We start from the raw sequence: 21,527 nt of genomic DNA on the forward strand, positions 1-21,527 counted from the left end.
TTCTATAATTTATTATCTAAATAATGTACAACTCTGCTAGGTTGTCATTTGTTTCGCAATTACAAGATGCAAATGAATTTCAGCATAAATTATACTGCAAAAATATCGTACAGTATTTATGATGAAATAGTTGAACATGTTAAATGCTAGATGTTTTTAATCGAGTAGTACATATATTTAATCGTTCCAAAAGTTTCAGTCAAATTACTACGAGATCGATTAATATTGTATACAAAAATAATGCACCGTCAGACATAATAAAATTCGTTTATTAGAAGTAAGTTAAAAAGATTAAATATTTAAATTTAGTCCAAGTAGACTAATAAATATACGATCAAACCCTACCAGAAAATCTGAAAAATTTAAAACACTGATTGCAATAGATTATGTATTGAGGGACAGTCTTTTCTCTATTCCTGCGAAAAAGAAACATATCAATTATTTATCTTCCTCATTATTTTGAACCACAATTTTCAACAAAGAAAAAGCTGACAAAATTCTTTAATATATTAGGAAAGGTCTATGGTTTATTTAGAAATGGTTTCATAAAAAAGAAACGAAATACGTCGAGATACACCATATGCTGTGCAATGCTTCGAAATTCTCGTTTACGATAAGCATAGTTTCAGGACAGTCCTTCCGTCCTTGACAGCAATTGCAGGGAATACTATTTTATGGCACCTTCAAGTGGCTTTCTCGTTTAGGGTCTCCGACGAGAAGAATCAAGCCGTCAGAGGAATGACTAACAGACGATTCGAGACAATAGATACGAACACGAGTACGCTAGAGGCGAGCAGGACAAGGATGGCCCGCAACATCGAGATCCCATCGAATTAGGAAAGGACGAATGAAATAGTATAAGCTTCTGATAGAATTGTTCGGTACTTATGAATGCATAGAAACATACACCGTTTAAGTTATATAATCACTTTTAATGAAAAACAGCGATGTATCATTGACTGTAGTTTTCATAACAGTCTAATAAGATGTTGGATAACCCTTGGATTTGAGGACTGCATTGCATCTGTGTGTGGCATAAATTCAATTAATCGAATACAAAACTCAGTCGGAATTTCTGACCATATTTTCGTGATTGTTTCCATTAATTCTGCTTTATTGTTAAAAGATCCCTTTCCCTTGTGATAAATAACCAATTGTCGGATTTCAAAAGACGTATTTCTTCCTTTTCATCCCATTTTCACAAGTAAAGCGTCTGATATCACCAATAATTTCTGTGGTACCGAGTTCTTACAACGGATTTTTATTTGTTTATAAAATTTGTTTATAAATAATATGTATTAGCGGCGTCGTCAATGTAATACAATATTTTACTCTGGCATCTAAGATGTTGTGTCCGAATATTTTTGCAACGTTAAATTTTGTCACAATCTTGTTTATCGCTTATTATACAAAAGAACATAAACAATAAAAGGGTGCAATAATTTTTCTAATAATATCGTGTCCGAATATTAATGGGAGTCACGTGTATCTATTTAATATAAAGAATGTGAAATAAAACTGTAATAAGAAGTATATACATTCGGGTAAACGATGGAATAAAAAATGCTCAAAAATTACTTTTGCCTATATCTTTATCCGAAATATATTTAAAACATTAAGAACTTAATTTTGAAAAAAATCGAGAAAGAGCAATACTTATGAAAAAAATTAGCCTCATCGGCGCTCGCACAACGTTCAAAAGACTCGTATCTCGCTCGCTCCATCAACCAACGACGTTGTAATCATAACGAAGATTTTGTATATCACGCACATCATAGTTTCATATCTTGAATTTCGTGTTCCTAGTTAAATAATGGTTTCTTTAAATGTAAAACCGTTTAATACTGCATAATATACTTATTAAGTGGACAATATTATACTTAACGAAGTTAAGTATGGAGAAAATGTCGAAAGTTTGGTTTTTATTTTTTATAACATTGTTTCACCCCCACAAAAAATCTGGCAAAGATTGCTGACAACATCAGAGATTGCTGCTTTTGGCAATATCCTCCGATAGAATTAAAATGGCGAAGACAAGATTTGTCATTTCCGAAAAATTTGCAACTTTCCGTTTTGTTTTTACGTTCTCTATTTTTTGTGATCACATTTTACGATCGAAAAATCTGAAAAAATTCTCTAACATGTGGCCTGTTATACAAAATGGATCAAATCTTTTTAAAAATTTTAAAATGCCATCGTTCATCAGTTGGTAAATATGAACAAAACTTTGAATCTGTTTTAAGTAATTATATTTAATTACATATTTTGAGGTTAGCAATCTGTTGTTAAGAAGTTAAAAATTTTTAGGTTAAATCACTGCATACTACGTCGACGTATTTTTCGTCTGCTCTCTAATGCGGCTCGGTTTGCACCGAATGACGTGTTTATGATTAATCGATTAATTTAATCATTTTCCACAGTTATTTTACCTTATTATTAATAAAAATATTAATACAACTTCGACAAACGCAAAAGTAGACAGCAAATAAAGGATGGATATAATTATAATGTAATGCGACACTTTTTTATTTCTTATCTTTTCTTAACGGTAATTGTAAGATTTTTCCCACTGTAATTGTGAGGTTTTTGTGATTAAATTAAGATCAAATACAATATAATTTTTGTAAGATTATATCTTATAAAATTACAAATTTTATAAAAAATATAAATATACTTTTCATATTAATACTTACTTAATTTTTTTTATTCCAACCAATGAAACGACAACATAAACATTTTTGTTTTTGTAATTTAAGGTAAAAAATTAGTATTGAGATGAGCCGATTTATACATATCATGTTTATTCTTATTTTAAAAAGAAAAATCTTACAAACACATTTATGCAAATTTTATTTAAAAATAAACAAAAAGAAGGATGTTTCGTCTTTGCATTATGTATTTTGTACCTGTTGTCCCATATTCAAGCCCGGATTAGATTACGATCCATGTGACTCGTTCGACTTTGAATTTTTTCGGTATGTCAAGGGGAGCCCCCAACCCCGCTCAGTAGTAAGTGAAAAACTACCTAGAACTATACCATGCACTTATGCAAACAAAAATTACGTGTTCTAAGCAAAATGACCTATGCAAACGTAATAAGTGGTACCACTCAAGAAGGAATTGAACGAATTTTCAAGAAACCAATCACATTTCAAGATAGGCGTATACAATCCTGTATGAGTGGAGAGTGTTCACAATCGCGACAACGTGGGAATGATTGGCCTCGAATGTATTTAGAATGTTGATTCAATTACGAATTATTTTAATCACGAGTGTAATTGAAATACAATATATATATATATATATATATATATATATATATATATATATGTATAATTATTTGTTGTTTGAAAGTTTAAATGAAAGAGAAAAATAATTACTTATTATTTATATAGATATAAACAAATTATTTGAAATAATAAAATTTGTTTATTAATTACGAATACGATTTCAATTGTTACTTAGTAATTACCATTTAATTGTTAAGTATTTATTATTCATGCGGTATACCGTGTCCAATAAATAATAATCACGTCGTAGTTATTAATAATATTTTAATTTATTTATTAAGTACATTGTAATTCGTAATTAATGTAATTGAATTACTTAGTATTTTGTCATTATACTCCTATTGAATTACAAATCACCTTGTATTTTAATGGTGATCTAAATTTCGAATTACATTGTAATTGAATTACTTTGTAATTATAATTCCTTGAGAAATTCAAATGTTCGCCAGATCCTTATCCTTAACCGATAAGGCAAAAGACCGCAATTTCTAAAAAGCATTCCACAAATCGCTCAAGTACTTTTCCATCTGAGGAAAGCCCGCTGTAGGTTGGTTCCTTAACTTTCTCAACTCAACTTCCAAAGCTATACAATTATGCTGTAAGGGTCGTGACGAAGAAAGAGAGTCCCGCACAGCGGTGTGGCGCGTCCACCGCGTGAACATTATAATTTTGAACATTATAACTTTTTCACCTGCTAGACGCGCCACGTCGCTGTGCGGGACTCTCGTACATGCGTCGCTTGTCCTCACTCCTTGCGTAGCCTTTTTCGTGAATAGGTTGGTCATAACATATAAATTCCTTACAAACAACAAATACATATATAGGAGTGTGGTGACATGAAACAAACGTCTGACTTGCAGAATGTCTTGTCGAGCACTGTCGTTCGAGTATGTTCAAGTAGACGCAAGTGTAGCGCGAGGCTACGCCTACTAACAATGCTGCATGCTCGATAATTTCAATCCCTGATTTACATGGATGGATCGCGATAGGAGTCATATAGTATTACATAAAAGTCATTGACGTACCATATCAGCCGCAAGTTTCGAATCGTTATCCCATTAAAAATAGTATGTCATTCCCATTCCTAATTAATCCACACTTTTTTGCTAATTTTCTTTTCATATGTCAAAATTCAAGTGTTTGCCCATTATTTCGTCTATAAACACTAATGCTCCGACTCAGAGAGAGATTTGCTTCGCAAATTCCACTCTCTTTGTTTTATTCACTTCACTGATGTACGGTTTCTTCCTCACACAATTTTGCTTTTAAATCCTGCCCAATGTAATTTGAATCGTTCTTGTATGCATTTGATTTTTATTTCGTTCCTGGACTTTTGATACAATCTCAGACGCACTTATATCTGGCTTCTTTTTAATAATCCTAAGAATTTCATGTTTTTGTACTGTTAATTTTTTTGGTCTGCCACTCGGTGCAATATTCTTTCTTTTCTATATTTATTTACTAGAGTAAGTGGGTTATTTACTGTGTTCATTAAAGTGTCGTCCGAAGTTTTCGACAAATTAAATGGTTTTTTTAACCTATATCGCAATTCTTAAAATATTTAAAATATATGTTGATTAGAGGTGTGCGTGAACTCGGGATTTCCCGAAACCCGATGCTTGGAACGGTATGAGTAGATGTGTATCGGGTCGGGACGAGATCGGGACGACAATATTCAAGATTCCTGAAAACATTCAATTTCCTATGCTACCAATTATTACAAAACGACACATCGCCGTACCTAGTACAAAATTGACTAGCGAAAAGATGTTTTCAACAATTGGAAATATCGTTGCAATCGAGAGAACCAAGCTATTACATACTGTCATACGTAGAGAATTTTAAATCAAACTATACATATCTTACTTTTCTGGTTTGTTAAAAAATATAAAATTTTGCAAAGTAAACTGCAACAATGGAAATCAAAAATTTGTAACTAGGACCGTATTAAAAAAACGACGCGCTCTTGAATCCCAGTATTTTAAGAAGTCCTAAACATTTTCGGAAAACCCGAAAGTTTCAAGATCCCGTCCTGATCCGTACTCGCACACCTCTAACATTGATGTCTATTATATAATATAAATACAAATTGTATGATAACCGAAATATATAAAGAACACAAAATAATTAACAAAATCTAATATAAAAAACAGTTTTCGATCGAATTACTGCGCTCTTAAAAAATGAAAAGTTAATTACTATGTGTCAGTTACTGAGCCTTTCCTAATTACCATGTGCCAATTTCTGATCACTCATCTAGTTACTGTGTGTCGATTTCTGTGCACTGATCTAATTAGATCTAATTTGATGTAATCAGTTCTAGGTAAATACTAAACTTCGAAAATTGTATGAGCTTTAGGTATCATAACTTATTATACATATTTCAGTACTTGCAATATTATTTTAAAAAAGGAAAGAAAATTATGTGCAGTGTCCATACATTTCACAGATCAAGAAAATAACGTTAAATGCAATACGCAGTTTGTCATAAGAGGGCTCTGTAATCAACGCACATATAAAAAAAGACATGAAAACTTAAAACAAGACGTAAATATATCTAGGCAGTGGATTATTTATTATTTTTCTGTAATTTTGTCGAGTTTTATAGATATAATAGTTTATGCTTTTGTTTTGGAAAGCATGATTTTTGTATCTTTTTCGTCTTTATTTGTAACCTGATTCATAGGGCAAAATGACATCAAACCATTATTAGAAATTTAAGAAGCTAGTTTCCGCATTTCATAAATCTTAAGAAGTTAAACTTTTGATCCGGTTATGAGAATTACAGGTGAAGGGACCTAGCCAAATAAAATGGTCTTTGTTCTGTGACACTATGTTTTCTGAAGCATTCTTTTATATCTTGAATATATTAGATCAATTGAAACTAAACATAAGAAATTATCGTAAGATCGGCAGTACCCCAAAGTAGCTATGTTGCAGTATCGAGGACAATCGTTTCCGACTTCAAAATGTCGTGACCATTTAGCATATAAGCGACTTTTCAGTCGACATTTCGAGCTCTACATTTAATTGTTACACGATGCACTGAAACACTTGACTGAGCATTCATCGCGAGTTATTGACCTAAAAATATAAAAATAACTGTCTGTTAAATATGAGTTACCTAGAATCATATGATACAGCAACCATTAACTGCTATTGTAAAAAAGTACATAGTACCTAGAACTGTCGTAATGGGGAAGGTCAACTTCTGCCAATGAAATTCTTATTCAATGAAGAACGGCTCCACTTCATTCGTAAAGTAATACATTCAAAAATAGCATATCAGTCATCCCTTTCACAATACATACCTGGTTTGTGAGAAATAATATCCACAGCCTGTCTGTAATTTAAATGTCTCCAAGCGAAAAATAGTTTACCAAGAAACTTATAAGAAACAGGAATGCCTTGCAGCGACACACGGTCGGCGATCAAATATCCATTCGAACTGTCCGCTTTTAGATGTCATGGATTAGGCGAGAAATATCTTCCCTGACGTTCATAAGCCTGGAAATGACTTTATTCTTTTACTATTTTCACGTGTAAAGCAAACTTCGCTGATGAAAACGTCGCCAGCCGCGTACCGATACGGAGTTATAGTCGTCGATTGTCAACAACTATAAAAACAAGCCGTGAGGGTTAGCCTAGCTTCCGATTTGGCTGAGTAGAATCTATTCATCTTTTAGTTTAATAGCGAGGTTAGGACTTTGTCATCCGGTCTAGTATCGGTCAGATGTAGTTCAGAACAACACTTCTCCGTCAGCCCGGCCGTCTTACGGTGAGGCCATGTCTGTGGACCGTACTGATCTGTTGGTGTGAGTTTTACGATGTTCCCGCGGTGACGTTTGTATAAATGAACCTCAACGGTCGTTACGTTACCTTTCATTTGGCATTCTCACGCTATTGTTACACTATTGTTTCAGATGCATCGTAATCGGGCGATATTGGCTAACGAAACCGGCGATACCGATGCTGCAACGAAGCATTCCGGAGGATCGAGAGCTTTCGAAATATTGAACCGAAAGAAACAGAACGCCGCGATCATTCTCCAGCATTCCAGAAACGTGTCGAGGAAGAAATAAAAGAAGATCGCGGAGGCACCGCAGGTATGTATCAGTTTCGATCGTGAATGTACACATGACCATTGTACCATTTTTATATCTTTACATTTTTACATTTTTATTAAATTATTTCGTCATTAAAGTCATACTTCGAATACGCCGATCCCAATCCTACAAATACTCTGGCGCACAAAATGATAAGGAACCTCAAGATTTTTGAGTATGAACATCTATTTGTTCATATACATGGAAAATGAATACGCGACAAAATATGGTAGTATTTTTGACGTAATACATGATGAAATTAAATAAATCGTTCGATTCATTTGTTATTTATGCAAAAAAGTGAAATTTTGTGTGGACGAAATGATAAGGCACTTAATAATAAAAATATGAAACAAAAATGCTTTGATGTTGTCCCCGTTTTGACCGGTGGTCAAGCTGGAAAATAAGGCCAACTCCGGGATTTTACAGGCTCCTAGGCAGACCACCCGACATAATGCACGATATTCGGGAATTCGATTCGTGACGCAGGAAAATTCGTTCGGGTAGAGTGCCACACGATCTAATTACGATCGATTGAATTATTTGCGATGAGGGTGTAACTATCATCCGATCCCTTTTACCTGCGCTATCATGTACGCCGTTATAATTGTACATGCATTCTATCACGTACGCCACAATGACAAAAGGTATAAAAGAGTAATAAAACAATCGTTCATTGGTAATCAAGCATAATACATTTCTTACCTTACTTGTCAACTCCGTATTATTACGCCACGGCTAACATACGTAAATTACTAAATAAAACCGTCTTATAAATTAAATCGAAGTTCCTATTTAAGTGCGGCATTTTTATTTTTTAAAATATACACGGATAATTTCCTCGTGACAGAATCTCTAGTGATTTTACGTGCAGCACCTGCCCAATTTCCTCGTGACAATAGCGACGTCGCGATTCGCGCAAATAACATGCAAATACAAGGCATAATTCGCTGATTGTGTACCAATCGTGTACCAATAATTAGGCCAGTATCCCCCCCCCCCATATGTACTTCGTTTATGCTAAAGTAGCGACTACCATTTGGGATCAATTATTCTTTTCCACCTCGTGCCATCCACGTAGACTGAGAATTTTTCTCATCAAGTATACTTAAAACCATTTATTTGTTGATCGCGTCTGCGATTCTGTAATAAAGACTCGACGTGTTTACATGTATTTAATCGTTTATTTAGGTTCAACCATTTCGACTAACAGTCTCCCATTCTGGGATAGTTCCAGCCCTGAACAGAAATGAATAACACATGGAAGGGATGAAGCAGGATTATGTTAGAGGAGGAAACACAAATTTTTTGAAAAGATGATTATTTATTGTATAATAAGGATGACGAAGAATTATGACAGAGGAAGAAAATTGCAACTTTGTTTTTAAAAAATCATTATTTAATTATTTATTTTTATTGGGATTATGGCTTGGATTATTTATCAAATAAACTGTACAACGTACAAAGTAAACTGTACAAAGTTTTACTAAAACTTTTATTATAATTTTTATTTTAAAGAAGATATATATGTACGTTATGCGCGAACGACTGAGCGACCACCGGCGATAATGTGTGTATCGCGGTGTGTATTTATAAGTTACAGTTTATATTATCGCCTGTGCGCGCTTAAGACACCGGCGCAATGAAATCTGATAATTTCGAACTTCAGTCCCAAGTAAACTATAAATTAATTTTTGTCCGAGGCTACAGTTACTTTTTCAACAATTTTAGATTACAACTATTACAACTACTACTACTATTGGTTGTCCTTTTAATAAATATATGTACTATTAACTGAATACACTTGGTAATGATATAGTGAGTAAAAGAAAAGTGATAATAATAGAGTACACCTATATCGGCCATGAATTGAATTTTGATGAAATCGAATCGATTATGAATTGGGTACGAGGTGTGAAATCCAATCGAATAAAAAAATGGATCGTGTGCTATGAATTAGTTCGCGGTCAATTAGTATATCAACAATCCACCACCATCGTTCTTTTCTTATTACACATGTTTATATATTTTGCATGTTTGTATTTTTTCAGAAGTAAACAAGCTGTAGGAGCAAAAATGATGCGCAACGCAGGAGTCGACGAAATGAAGATTATGCAAGAAATGCCCGAAAAATCTCAAACCCATATTCATCGTCAGAAAGCATTTCACCATCGAGGCAGGGATGCAGAAGAAATCGCGTGCACGACCCATCATCGCCGAAGGATTCAACATTGTGTACTTACGGTCCGTAGTCGAACAAGCTTAGTGATAGGATATTACTCAAGAACGTTTGCGTGTTTAAGGAGCTCAGGATTAAAAGCAATAATGTGCGACCCGACATTTCACCGGGACGCTCGAGCGACTCAAATTAATAATGATAAATTGTTATTTTACGTACCCGCGTGTTTAGAAAATAATATTATTAGGCTACGTCATGAGAGAGACAATTTCGACAAGAAGATTGTTTAATACATTACGATGTTTATTCGAGCCAAGCCTTTGTGAAATAAACAATTTAAAACTTCAACTCAGAATAATAAATTTGCCGATTCATTTCCTACAGTATCATGATACAAATGTAGAGTGACCAGATTTGGGACGAGATCCTGACTACAGGAATCCTTCCCAACTCCCCAATAGTCCAAGAAACCGAGCCAACAACAAAACTGTATCAGTCACCTCCTAAGAAAATGCCAAACGAGAATACGCCCCAACCAAGGACCAAGCCATAATACTGCATGCTGTAAATGGTATTACCGTCAGGGACTATGCATTAGCCATAGGAAAGATAATAGGCCCCAGATCTATCAAATACATATCAAAGAAACTGTCAGCAACATAACAGCAAAATTCAAATCAATTACCATCAGCAACACAAATATTGAAATCCGTCCTATGATTTCGCCGACCCAACATATCGAGCTGTCAAATGTAGCACCGATCATCCCAAATTCAGTAATTGAAAATGCATTTCGAACCAATAACAACAAACTCTGCTCTAGAATAACCCACCTGAGAGCAGAGATATCCGACCCTGAATTTGTGCAGCTTCAGACGTCAAGTATACGTCGATATCGACGTCCTAAACAAATTTCCAAGCACATTCTTAATTAATTTTGACGATACCCTACACAGAATTTTTGCCTCTACCGACAAACAGATTTGCTTATTATACAAAAGAATATGCGCAATAAATAAACAAAATTACTATAAGGAGTGCTTTATTATATGAGAAAACAATTGATTCAATAATACTACCATAAACAATAAAAGGGAGTAATAATTTTTCTAATAATATCGTGTCCGAATATTAATGCGAGTCACTGTACTTGAAAGCAGTAATCACAGACCCAGATTTTGCAAACATATTAAGTTTCAGAAGAAGGCAAGTATCTACGAACTTGTTTATAACAAGTCTCTGAATATTCACCACTTCAGAGAAACAGATCTGCTTCAATCGTAATCAATCAGGCTATAAGCAATGTCCTAACAATACAAACACGAACGAAAACGGTTCCCAGACCGATCCGAATATACCCCCCCCCCCGACCGCTTTAACGTACCAATCATCAATGATATATTCATATCGGTCAACGTATTGTCGAATATCAAGAAGGCAGGACAAATACAATGGAAATAGAGACAGAAGAATCCAACACAAACAAAACGGAGAATAAGAGAGACCGCTATCTACTATATAACATCAGAAGAAAGCCATATCAACCCAATAAAATTAGCGACTTGAATTTCAAGATCTCTGCTCCAATAACATTAAAAAAGATTAATCAAACGAACAGAACCACCCTTTTGCAACACGTGCAACCAAACTATATCGACCAACCACGTCCTTTTCGAATGCAGAAAATATGAAATATCAAGACAAAAATGCAAGATACTACCCGTCGTAAAATTCCTAGAGGAAACCAACATCTACCAAGAAATACAAACAAGAAATAGGACAATAAACCATCGCTAATAACATGAAGGTCGATGCGACGTTAAACCTGAAAAAAAGATTCTTGGTCTTTTTCACAACAGTTTTCTTGTACAAATTCGTTGTATATTACCATCACTTATCAAAAATGAATATCACGAGCCAGGCTCGCGAACAGATAGTAAATGAATGTTAGTTCCTATCAGTATGCCACGAGAGTTAGTCGCGATTCTTATAGTTGTTGTTACAAAGCAGTTTAGTTATTAACATTTAAGAAATCCCTACAAAATGCAAAATACAAAAGTGTTAGATAAAAGCAATGATAACGAATCCAGTGACAGTAACGTGTTGGCGCCAATCACAAAGCGTGTAAGGCGTATGATTATAGTTGGGAGTAGTGAAGGGAAAGGTACGACAATCATGGATTTGGCAGAAAGTAAAAAACACACCAATAGTTTGGAAGTATTCTGAACATCATGGAATAAAAGCGTCTATTTTAAATAATTTAAGCGAGAATCCAACAATGTTAGACCTATTTTTTATTACATTTGATAACAAGTTTTGGGAAATGCTGGCCATGAAAACAAATCGCTTCGCATATCAGACAATTCACGACGAGCGAAAAGACGGCATGTGGACGACACTTGGTATCCTGTTACCTTAGATGAAATAAAGGCCCATTATGCACTGTGTATTTTGATGGGTCAAGTGAAAAAAATCAAATATTCAACTGTATTGGACTAGAAGAGCTGTAGTAGAAACGCCAATATTTAGACAAACGATGCCTTTTAAGAGATTTCGGCAAATTTCGAGATTTTTACATTTTTCTGATAATGAAACTGCTGATAGTAATGACCGACTTCGAAAGATAAAAGCTGTCGTCAACCTTTGGAATGAAAAATTTAAAGAAATTTACACACTCAATGAATATGTCAGTATAGACGAATCCTGAATGAAATTAATGAATGTTAATGAATGTTTAGCGTACAAACAATTCAATCCGTCCAAAAGAGCCTGATTTGTATTAAAAATTTACAAATTGTACGAGGCAAGTACCGGTTTCTGTCACGGATTTGAAATATATACTGGCCAGTACAAAATTGATCGAAATGATAGTGCGTTAGAGAACGTTGTGATAGAGCTGTCAAAATTTATAATAAACAAGGAATATACTTTGTCTCTGGACAACTGGTACTCTTCACCAAATCTTTTTTTAAAAATTACACCAGAAAAAGACAAACGTAACCGGGACAGTACGCAAGAACAGGAAAAATATGCCAAACGCGAATCAAAAGCATATTTTGAAGAAAGGAGAATGTATATGGAGATGTTGCAATAATTTGATAGCTGTGAGATGGAAGGACAAGCGCGACGTGTATATGATATCAATGAAACACGAAACTGCAGAGATGGTCCAGCAATCAAACAAAGAATTACAGAAACTAATGAAGCCTAAATGTATCCTGGAATATAACAAGGTTATGGGTGCAGTTGATCATCAAGATCAGATGTTTCCGAATTATGAAAAAAGTCATCGAAGGATACCGAAAACTTTTCTTTTACATGTCAGATATGGCTCTGTTCAATACCTACATTATGCATAAAGGTATTCACAGTTGAAAGAGGGAAACTTATGTTGATTGCGATATAAATATAGCAGAAGCAATTTTACAAATTGTCGAATTACCGGATTACAAAATGCGTGGAAAATCTAGATCAGTTGAAACACCTCTTCGACACCAAGCTCAATATTAGGCTCATTTCACAAAAAATATCGATCCGACGCCTCGGAATAAGCATCCGACAAGGACGTGTAAAGTTTGTTATAAACATAAAATACGAAGCGAAACGAAGTGAGAATGCGCGAAAGGTAAAATAGCTTCTGCCGGAATGTTTTAAGAAATATCACACCGTGGAGGATTTTTAGAGTTGTACGTATTTTCTTATTAGATATTCATTGAAGGTAAACATTTTTTATGATTGATTTTTTTTTGTTTATAATATGCTATTCATTTTTAGGCGTAGTATTATCATATTCCTCAGGACGAAATTACATTTAAAGACGCTTGAATTTCCATTGAAGTATTGTTTATTTATGCAATATAATTTTGAAACTGCTATCTATTACAAAATATGATGAAATTATGATATCTATAAAAGTAAAAGGATTAGAGTTTACTTCTAGTATTTACATCAATACTACTGCTAATATTTACATTTCGGCTCGTATTGCGACTGTCCTCGAGCATCAGTCTGGTCTGGTCTGTTTAGCGCGCTTTAACGGCTACCGCTTGGGTAGTCGAGTTTTGTCGAGCTAAATGGCACGGGAAGGGATTAATGTTTGCAAGTCCGGAAATGATTTTATTCTTTCACTACTTTCACGTACACGGCAGATTTCGCTGATGAAAACATCGCCAACCGCGTACCGCTACGGGGCTGCCCGGCCGCACGGTCAGCGCGGCCTCGTAAAATCCCAAAAATTAGCATTAGAAAAATATGGTAAAGCGATGGCCATTTCCCCCGCCAAACAGGGCAGAGGTACAAGAAAAAGTAACCACAAGGGTGGTCCTTAGTTACAGGTGTAAAAAATGATTTCTGAGGGTGATAAAATAATGTGCGCAAAATTTCAAAGGGACTGAACAACGGTAACCCGTGTCGCATCGGGATCAAAGATTCCAAATTTCTATTATTTACGTTAATTTTAATATAAATGTGTACCACTGTTTTAGAGGCAGTACTAAATATTTTTTATAATGAAAATATAATCTTACATGTATATAATATTATCGAGACTTAATTTAAAATTATACGTTATAATAAAATTAATTGAAATATCTTATAAAATGTTACAAATACTGGTCAATATACGGCTTTTATTCAGATTGATTTGCTGGCATCTGGATGACGTCACCGGTAATCTTCTAATACTTGTAAAATAAATTGTTTATTATATTCATTTTTCGTTAATAAGTTATTACATTCCGTGATAAACTTCAAGCCTCGTCTTACACTGTCATTAACTAATTTTAAATTCCTTACTATTTCTAAGGCTCTTTTATACGTTTCATCGCTTTTCGGAATGGAAGGATCATTATATAAAAATGCTCATCCCATTCAATCAGACACGAGAAAGCTTGAACATGATTAACTAGACATTATAAGTACGATTACAGGAGAACGATGCACCCCGACACATGTCACACAATTTTTATTAGGCTCTCAGGAGGAAGAAAGAAGAAACGTAAATGAAGAAACGAAAGAACTTTAAGAAAAACCGCAAGAAATGATCTTTCACAGTAACGAAATTGTGAACAGAAATTACGTATTCTAATCGAGAGAATAACATTTGAAACTGCAGCAACACCATCTTACATAAAATATCTCGCGTGCAGGCATTAAAATCATATCTCTTCAGCAAGGAGCATCAAATAAGTAAGTACATACGTATTCATACAATGGTAAAAATTCGCAGCCAATTTGAATATGAATTATTTACAAATTAATTTTCTGTTACATTATGTGTTATTAAAGAATAGAGGGAAACCATCACCTTTGGCCACGATACTTGACAATTTCAAGGACGATATGCAACAAAACAATTTAACGTAGAATATAATTTTGCACTCATCTAATTATGCATGATATCAATGCAACTTTTCAAGTACAGTTTTTAAAAATAAGTATAACAATGCATTTTACTTAGATAACTACAACGATAATAAAATAAAATGAATTACACATTAAGTATTTGATAAATAAATGTGATCGAAATTATGTCGTCTTTGATTTTATTGTAAACAGAAATATTTGTCCAAACTATATCATGGTTGGTGTCATTTTAATCAGATAAGTATCAGGAATATGTTTAAAAAATAAGTATTAAAATGTTAAAATTAAAAAGAAGTTATGTCATTGTATTATGAGTTGTCTTCCGGGAATTCGAGTCAAAGGAGGCGCAGCGCGTGCCGCAACACACGTATTCACAGACTCCGTCGAACCTTAGTATTCGCGTAGCGAGAAAATTGATAAATTACAAGGACATAGCAATAGCACGGCGTCAGTGATGACACACTAAAATTATGCCAGGACGAGAGAAACTACTACAACTTCTTTAAAACTGGATCAAACGGTTTGAATTTTTTCTAGATGATAGAAAGACTACTATACTAGACAATAACTAAATTACTTTGATACAATTTTGCTATTACAGTAGACCTCCGTTTATCGGGACTCTGTTTATCCGACATAGTATCATGTTTACCGACAAGTGGATGTCAGGAACGATGCCCCTCTTATCCGACTCTAGTCTACGCGACATATCGATTATACGACGCACTGTTTTTGCTTCTTACTTAAAAATTCTAGCATAATCTTCCTGCGAAGAATGTGAGATAAGTAACGATTTAATTAAGTTATTCGTATCTGTTTGATTCATCCAGAAACTATATTCTCAGTATGACTTCTCACAAATCAAACGAAAAAGAAAAAGTAAGTGCTTTGTATTGACGAAAAATTTGTAATTAATAGACGCTTGAGAAGAAATTAATTGAACAATTAATTCCTTGTCTCGTAAATATGACATTGGTATATATGTGTATATGTATCTTTTTTTTTTTTTTTTTTTTTTTTTTTTAACGTGGGGGAAATCTGCAGGTCAGACACCCCCGCTCCGCCCGAAGGGCGGAGGGGGGGTAGTGCGGGGTTCGACCCGCTAAAACCCCCACGGCGGCCTAGGGCGCTGGCGATTAACGGGGGAGCCACGGGAACTCTTCAAGAACACGACCGCAGCTCCCCCTCGCCTGGCCGGCCACCAGGATGGAGCGGTGGCCGGCCGCGTCCCGGGGGGAGATTAATCCTCCCCCCCATGAATCATCTTGATTCGGCGGTGCGGGGGACCGCACCCCACACCGCCTCTTCACGACGGCCGCACCAGCGGCCGTCGGGGGCGACGGTTTTGTCGCCCCCACTTTAAAATAGGGCATCCTCGGTTGGCGGGCGGCGGGCAATTAAACCGGCATGGTCCGGTACACCCGCCGCCCGCCTAGTATCAGCTACTCGGGGAGGGCTCTAGGCGTGGGCGCACACGCCGCACCCCCCGCTCACGGCGACCCCGCTCGGCAGCCTCCTTCTGCAACATTACCTGTTCGCAGAATGTGTATATGTATCTACTATACATTTATGTATACAGGGTGTTCCACAATTATTTTTAACAGCCGAAAATGAGGGGTAGATGAGGTCATTTGAAGTAACTTTTTCCTTTGCGAAAATGCAATCTGCGGCTTTGTTTACGAGTTATTAACGGAAAACACTGACCAATGAGAGGTGACGGTGCGAAGTTCGAGAGCCCAGAGCACGAGGCTTTGATAGATGGTCGGGACGGACTCGAGCCGCGTTCGAAGTATTGAACAAATCACGAAGCGAGAACATTCCGGATTTTCTCTTACTACGTAACAGTGATATTTTAAAGAAAAACGCTGTTCACCTTTACTTTAGAACGTCTGGCCGTTTTAATTTTCTAGTGTGCATGACACCTTGTGTGTAACCTTGACATATTAAGGTTACGTTAAGGACATATCAAGGTTATGTCAAGGTTATCTCAAGGTTATTTCAAGGTTATTGATAATATTCTTCATATTTCTCTAAACAAACATATCCCTTACGTCCTTTAACACGATTATTATTTATTAAATTAGCTAATAACCTTGATACGTCCTTGACACAACCTTGACATGTCCTTGACATAACCTTGATATGTCCTTGACATAACCTTGAAATAACCTTGACATATCAAGGTTATGTCAAGGACATATCAAGGTTGTGTCAAGGACATATCAAGGTTGTGTCAAGGACATATCAAGGTTACGTCAAGGTTATGTCAAGGTCAACATCCCCTATATGATCGCCACCTTGTCGTGGTATAGGGGCTTAAGTAGCTACAATGAAGACTGGAGCGATGCCGGTTGGAACTTCGGTTCCTGGTAGGGCCTCCCTTGCCGGTAAGGTTCAGTCAGAGTGGTGAAAAACTAAGTGCGATCACCTAAAGCATATGAAGATGTCTAAGAAGACTTTTTCGTTTACTGCTCAGGGGGCGTCGGAACCCCCAGGGCCCGTTGTGGACGGTGGTGGGCGAGCAGGCCCCCCACAACGGTCATCCGGCGACTGCTTATCGGGTGGAGTAGAACCCCTGGCTCCCCCGAGTATTACGGCTACAGGGATGAAACACGGGGCGGGCACAAAGAGTGTTCGTCCCAAAATAGCAGACGCCCGAGTTAACCTCTTGAGGATTGGCTCGGTCACGCCCACCCCGGCGAAGGACGTTGAGGGTCATAAAGCCTCAGGGAAATCCGACGGGGGAAACACTGGAGAAATCACCACACGCCTTGCGGCCAAATCGGACGACGAATCCGGGAACGTATGGTTCACTCCGGGGAGAGGAGGATCTCAAGCCGGCGAGAACGAGAAGGTGGAGTTCAAGTCTCCCTTTGTGCCGGTCAGAAAGATACCGAGGACCCCACCACCCGCCGAACGGCGACGTTCGTTGTCGCTTACGGACATGGCGTCCCAGACGCAGATGCAGGAAGACATTGAGGTGGTTTTCCACTCGGAAAGTGAGATGCGACCGACTTCTGAAGCGGCACACACGCAGAAAAGAAAGAGGCTGGACAGCATGTCTGATCTTAGCGAGGACGACACAGCTGTAGTTGAATCTAATCTGTTGGCCGACGTCACTATTCAACTGAGGAAACTCATAGCCTGCACCAAGGCGGTACAGGCGTTTTGTAGATCACAGGACAGCGTCAACTCCAACTTATCACTACTGGTGAACTCGTTGGTCAAAGAAACGAACTCTTTAAAAAGGATCACGAAGGAGGTCCTTATCAAAGGAAGACTCGAAACACGCGAGGAGGTCGGTAGTGCAAACGGCGCTTCTTTAATCGACGGCTGCTCCTCTCGTCCTCCTCTCCCCAAAACATTCAGGACTATGGGTACGCAAACCGCAGACCCGGAAGCGGTAGATCCTGGGGAGGTCGCAAGATGGGCGCGTAAGGAGCTCAACTCTGATGAGCTCCACAAACTCATTAATAAGAAGTGGGCAATCGATTCTTTTGCTCACTCAAAAGTCGATGCAAACGCAAGCCCGTTGAAAGACGCGATTGGCATCGCCTGCTTCACACCGGCGGACCTACGTACCACAGATGGAACTACGCGCAGAATCCTGCAGAAGATGGCATGTCTTGACGATATCCTTGTCCAGGAGGCCCGCAAGGGAGAGGTCGCCCACCTGCAGACCACTACCTCTATTCCAAGCAAAAGCGGCGGTATGACAAGGAAATCCAGGACCCACTTCTTCCTTATCCATAAGGATAATGAGAAGGACACTATCGACTTGCACGTGGCATACGAGTGCCTAAGGAAAATGGCGCACCTAAGTACGGATACTTCGGCTGGAAGAGAAATCACGTTGATTTGCCCCGAGGAAGTAAGTACAATTATTACCAGGAAACTTGTAGAACTGACCTTCTCACAGAGCAACTTGACGATCCACCTCCACTCAAGTAAGGGAGGAGGATCAGACATATAAAAATGATCAAAAGCTCTGACGGCTCTGGTAAGCCTGCGACGGAAACCATTACCACATCCAGTAGCGGACAAACATACGCTGACATGCTGCGTTCTGTTAAAAAGAACGTCGACGTTAACCGAGAGGGGATTGACATCGCTTACGTCAAAGCGAACCTGAAAGGAGACCTAGTTATCTCTGTCAAGGGTGACCGAGGGAAGGTAACAGGACTCTCCGCACTTATTAATAGAAAGATTACGGGAGTTAAAGCGAAAGTATCAACCCGCAATACAAAAACTCTCCACCTTAAGGGTTTAGACGGGGATGTTACGACCGAGGACATATCAAGTACGCTACACAAGATGCTGGGTTCGACCTTGGATCCACAGGAAGTTCAGGTGAAGGCCCTTCGTCCTGGGTACGCGGGTAGCCAAAATGATACCGTCATCACTTCCACCGAAAAACACGGAGAGGCTCCTAAAGGTGAAACGCTTCAGGATTGGATGGGGCCTCTGTCGTGTGGTTGAACGGATAGAGGTTACCCAGTGTTACAGGTGCCGCGAATATGGTCATCGCAGCTCGACATGTAAAAATGCGGACAGGTCTAAGTGCTGCCGCAGGTGCGGTGACCTTGGACACATGGAGAAATCCTGCACTAACGCGGAAAAATGCCTTAATTGCAATATGCAGGGCCACAGGGGCGGGAGTCTCAAGTGCTCTACATACTGCAAGGCACTCAACGAAGCCCGCGAGAAACGCAACAACGACAAAGGAGTTAAAGCCAAACCATCAACTGACGGCTCCACGTACGGCGCAAAAAAACCGAAGACGAACAAATTGACGAACTCGGGTAGGACACCGAAACAACCTAAGGGAGGTAAATTTAGTACCGACTCAAGCTCACCTATAGTGAGCCTTGATTGTAAAGACGCATCGACAGCCCTGAGAGAGGCCGATGCTGATAAACAGACGACTAACCCCACACCAAGGGCAAACAAGGATAAGGACGCAAGGGTGACGCTGATCCCCAGAAGTGCCTCCGATATATTTAGCGAAGATTCCTCCAGGGTACTCTTACCCACCGGAAGCGAGACGCTAATGCAAGCACCCGAAAAGGGCTACGACGATAAGGGCTAACTCCTTTGACCATGACTCATTGACCCTTTATTATTATTGTTAACAGGTTCGCTGTTCACATGCAAGGGAAACATAATAAGAAGGCGCCTAAGGACACTCGCCTAAACTTATTACAAATCAATCTGCATAATTGTAGATTAGCGCACGACCTGCTCCAACAAAATGCAATCGACCTTGACATCGATGTGGTTTTGATCTCTGAACCATGGTGGATCCTAGACCATTGGTTCGGGGCCAGGGATGGTAGAGCGGCCATATGGGTCACTGCAAGGGCCACTGAGAGGATTTCATCTATCCAACGTCTGGCCAGCAAAGACGGATGCGTGGTAATACAGCTCAACGGTATAACAGTTTTTAGCTGCTACTACACGCCGAACATGCGTCTGGACAATTTTATGACGCACTTGCATCACCTTGAAGATCTGATAGGCACCCTGGATCGCGAAAACCTGATCGTGGCAGGCGACTTCAATGCAAAATCACCAGCCTGGGGGTCGGCCAAGTCGGATACACGGGGCACCGCCACCCTCGAATTGGCAAACCGTGTCCGGATTTGCCCGGTGGTCAGTGAAGGGAAGTTCACTTTTGAGAGGAATGGTCACCACTCTCTGATCGACATCATGTTCTGCGGCTACCCTATACTTCGTAAGCTGGTGTCAAGCGTCATATTAAACATGGAAACAGCCTCGGATCACCGTTATGTCAGACACGTGTTTTCCGGTGAAAACATCTTCCACAAAAAAGCGCCTAGGCCTGGTGTGGTTGATGTGGACAAATTCCTGGCGCTATACAGCAGGGCTATAGCGTTGGTCTCTCCTTTCCTTATGGAGACGGCTATAGACATCGACGAATATATCCAGTTGGTAAGCGAACTCGCTGCTAAGTCTACGCGCCCTCGATACCCCTCGGAGTTCAGACGCTCGAAATGGCGGTGGACAGCAGAGGTCGGGGCGGCTAGACTGGCAGTCGTCAAAAGTAGGAGGAGGCTACAGAGAGCCAGGAGGAAGGGGCACGCAACTGGGATCGAAATTGCCAGAGCCGCTTACATGACCCTTAAAAGAGACCTAAAAAGGACGATTCAGGTCTCCAAGAACACCGCATGGAAGGACTTCATCAAAGGAATTGATGCTGATGCCTGGGGTAGACCATACACATGGGTGGTTAACCAAATTAAAGGGATATCGCCACCTATTACCCTGAACCGTGAGGAACATCGGGCGATAGTAGGTAAGTTGTTTACCACCATCCCTCCGGTACCAATCCACGGGACCATCGTTGACGTATCCCGATTACCCTCATCGAGCGGGGCCCTGGGCGGTAACCAGGATCCTCCGTTTACTGAAGACGAGGTCCGGGTAGCCTTAAAGAGGCTGAAGAAGCGTGCTTCGGGCCCGGACAATTTACCGCTGTCGGTCATGGGGGCACTGGGGGGGGGGGGTACATTAGGCCATCTTGCACACCTATTTTCAAGATGCCTTACTATAGGGTATTTCCCCAGA

Source organism: Megalopta genalis, unplaced genomic scaffold (assembly GCF_051020955.1).
Source record: "Megalopta genalis isolate 19385.01 unplaced genomic scaffold, iyMegGena1_principal scaffold0109, whole genome shotgun sequence".
NCBI classification, from domain to species: Eukaryota; Metazoa; Arthropoda; class Insecta; order Hymenoptera; family Halictidae; genus Megalopta; species Megalopta genalis.